The sequence below is a fragment of the Cyprinus carpio genome, chromosome A1, assembly GCF_018340385.1.
Source record: "Cyprinus carpio isolate SPL01 chromosome A1, ASM1834038v1, whole genome shotgun sequence".
Lineage (NCBI taxonomy): Eukaryota > Metazoa > Chordata > Actinopteri > Cypriniformes > Cyprinidae > Cyprinus > Cyprinus carpio.
In genome coordinates, this window is record NC_056572.1 from 25,364,187 (window position 1) to 25,368,358 (window position 4,172).

Consider the following 4,172-nt stretch of genomic DNA (forward strand, 5'->3'; position numbering starts at 1 on the left):
GAGCTAACAAAAAGCAACTAGTTCTACATTTTTCCTCAGTGTTAAATATTAATGCCTTCAAGGTGGATAAAAACAAATCTAAACTGTCATTCATGGGTTCCCGAATGTCTAAGATTGTTTGTGTAGTTAGGGCATTTTATTTTCATTTGCATACTGCTTTGCACAATACATATTTTTCTAAAGCAAATATCTGTCTCTCTTTGATTATTACAATTTTTATAACACAACAGAGAAGCCCATAGATTTTGAGAAAGAGAGGACATGTTTTCATCATAAATAAAGTGTTTTGGAATAGGCCATGTCACCAAACAATTACCGGCATCAGACATTTTGCTATGAATTTCTATTTTTCATTTGCCTGCAGTGTTACTTGTATGAGGATTCCCATTGTAAAGACTCCCACTTCTAGTCAGTAACTTCTTTCCTGTTATTTTGGCATTTGGCACTTACCATCTGCTGTAATTGCCTGCACAAACCAGTGAAATTGAAATTCTGTTGGTATTGTGTGTTGACTATAAACAGTATGCACTGATATTGTGGGATTTGTTATCATGCTCTGTCATAATTTGTGCTCTTGCCGAAATTAAATGTTGAAACGATTCTGAAAAAGATAATGATTAAATGGTTCCCAAAACTAATTCCATGCACGTCTTATCATCTACAAAGCTTGGATGTTTAAAAAATGTGCCCCATTAGTCATTTAATATAAAGTCTTCTCATCATTCTCTGTCTTCTCTTAAATAAGTCTTCAAGGATAAGATCTGATTAAAATTTTGAGGCCATTCGTGCAGAAGTTCAGACAATGGTAAGTATTCAGATAATTTTGTCATTTAGTCTCCTATCTTGTTAGTAAATGTCAGGCCATCAAGACATATAATATTTCACAATATATCTGTATATATTGTAGTGTTCCTGTGGCTCAGTGGTAGAGCATTGCGTTAGCAGCGCAAAAGGTTGTGGGTTCGATTCCCAGGGAACACATGTTAGGTAAAAATGTTAGCCTGAATGCACTGTAAGTCGCTTTGGATAAAAGCGTCTGCTAAATGCATAAATGTAATAAATGTAAAATGTAAATGTAATCTGAGAGCGACCTGAAGTCATATTTTAAGCGAGGTTGTCTGTGAGGACAGAGAAAACAGACAGATCATCAGCATTAAGAAGGATTAGCATTTTGCAGAATGTGATAAGGCTTATCTTTACTGCCAACTGCAAAAGTCATTGAAAACTATCTGTCACTGCTGATAAACCAATCAGCTGTGTTCAGCCAAATCACTTCAAGTAGATAGACTTACATGAATGTGAACATCATGGTACACTATTCCATATTTATTTAAAATTTTGTGAAGATTCATTTTGTTGATTATTTAGGTGAGGAGGATATGGAAATCATCTAGTTAGATTTTCTGTTGATCAAACACCTATTTTCTATAATATTTGTTGTCTCTCGGTGAGATTCTATGGGACTGGGACACCAAGTGTAACATTTTGTGGTCTGAATAAATTACATGAAACAAATTGCAATATAAAAAGTATAAAAATATATATAAAAAGTTCCATGCACTATAACATTTTGCATTTTACATTTAATAGAAAGATGAAAAGCGAGTTGCATTTCAACATCAGAAATGTAAACTCAGCAGTATATTTTGTGCACAAATTTCTGAACCAAAATCATGAGTGTTCAGACAGATGCTTTCCATTTCATGTGCATATTGAAAGGGGGAAACCACTATTAATTTTGTGAATAACAGAAAGCTCCTGCATTGTGGATCTTGCATTTCACAAAAATACATTTTGACTACAAAATGCTCCAGTTTGGAATGAAATATGTATTTTGTCCACACAAGTGCATTTTGTATACAAAATGTTTTTGTGCATTTTATTTCATGATTGAGCATGTAAATGAATGCATTTTGTTCACAAAAAAAAAAAAAAAAAAAGGCTCAAACTGTGAAGGATGTTTCACAAAATGTATTTAAATGTAAAACCCTGATGTGAAGTACTTTTAGTTTTTATCAGCCATTGTTGTTGTCTTGTTGAAACAAGTAGCACATTGGTTTAGAATTTGTGTTTTACAGCAATATGGGATTGTAAAAAAATAAAATAAAAAAAAAACTGTAAATACTGTTTACACATTTTTGGATGAGCGATTCCTGCAAATCGGTAAAACACGCACAGATGTTCTCTTTTATGTTTCTGTTTGGCTGTAGTTAGTTTGCTGATTTTTAGTGAGCTTGGGCAATAAACAACAGATCATCTGGCTTGAGTTTTTGAATATTGCTTTTGAGCGACTGAACTACTCATGATCAAACAACTTTTCACCTTCTCTTTGTCTATCTCGCTCTCGCTTTTTCTCAATTCTCCACTTCACTCTCTACTAAACCTTGGTGACAGAGGACTACAGATGAGGCTGGTGGATGTGTGTGTGTGCGCACGCGCGCGCGCTGTGTGTGCTGAATGGAGAGATCACACGTAATATTCAGTCTCAAAGCTACTAGAGTCAGACATTTAAGTAGAGCCTATGTCTCTTTTGACTCAACTCATATTGCATGCTGATAAGTGCACTCTTTGTCTTCATGTTTATCAGATTTATTCATATATGCATACATTTATACATAGTCTTTTTCTTAAAAAAACTTTTCTCTAAGAATTCTCTGTTCTGTTCTTAAATGGCTCTCATGTACTTTCTTTCCTCTTTTATTCTCTCACTTCTGAGGTACTTAAGCCGTCTCCATGGCCAAAGCCCTTAGCCTGTCAATTATTAATTCCTTCAGCAACCCTCCCATTCCCATTGGGCTGAAATTGAACAATTATACATCTTCCCTGTTTTACTCTGCCGTTGCAATCAGCACCTAGTCAAGCAGAAAGTATCAAGCCCAGCGGTAGTGATTTAAGAAGAGGACATGATGATGAGGATTATTGCAACACCTGGAAAATTCTTCTGTCACTGTTGTAATGCTCATCACCAAGAGACCTTCTGGGATGAAGGTTGTCTTGTTAAAATGTTGGCACTGGTGTGAATTTTAGTGTTCAGCGAGCCGTAGTCGAGAGTCCTTTCATTTGCGTAGCCCTTTAAAAGATCACTGCATCAGGACTTTGAGAGAGCACCCTTTAGATTCAGCTTTGGTGAACTGGCTTCAGGTTCCACATAAACAATGGATGAGAGAAAGGAAGAGGAAGATGATAGAGACCAGATTTATGCTAAAGCACTGAACTCTGTATTTGTGCTCAATTTTCTACAGGCATGCATGGAGGTTTTTGTTGTTGGTTTTAAAGAAATGATCAACATTTCTGTATAATGCTGGGTCTGTTTAAACACATTATCTGTGTTTACTTTTCCAAGTAAATAGGTTTAAATTATGAAATGGTGCTGAATGAACTATGGGATCACTGTCTGTGTGCTAAAGTGCACTGCTGCTGTTATTTCTGTTTTAAGCATAGTGTGTTATCTTTTTTATTTAAGCTCGTCATCTGTGTGAGACTGAGACGTTCTGTTAGCCGGCATGATGCAATGAATAAAAGATGAACTGTTTCTCTCCTTCTCTGTCTCTTTGCTTAAGGTGTTATTGTCTGTTCTCTGTCTGTTCCAGAGAGGATTGTTTGCATAATTACAGCCTTCAGACTGCCAATCCATCCATATAGTTGAAGTGATCTCTGTGACTTTTACTGTAGTAGCCTAATTGGTGCAAATATCATAAGTAGCATTTTTTTTTCCTTGAATAGATTAGATAAAATAAAGAAAGAAGGATGCAGCATAAATGCCTTTACACAGGAATCACAACTGTAGAAATAATCTGAAATGTGTCTTTAAATATTAAATTATGATATATAGAAGTATGGGGGGGGGGGAATTAATTGACTGTGTATGGTCTTTATTGGGAATTATATCTTTGCTAAGGATTTGGAGCTGGCGCAGTCCAATTCCAAATATTAAAATGAATGATTGTATTATAATAATAATAATAATAATAATAATAATAATAATAATAAATTAATAGAATAATTAATTAATGAGTTAATAAGCTACCTAAATAACAATAATAATAATAAAATAACTAGGGGAGAAAAAGAGAAAAGAAAGAAAGAAAGAAAGAAAGAAAGAAAGAAAGAAAGAAAAGAAAGAAAAGAAAGAAAGAAAGAAAGAAAGAAAGAAAGAAAGAAAGAAAGAAAGA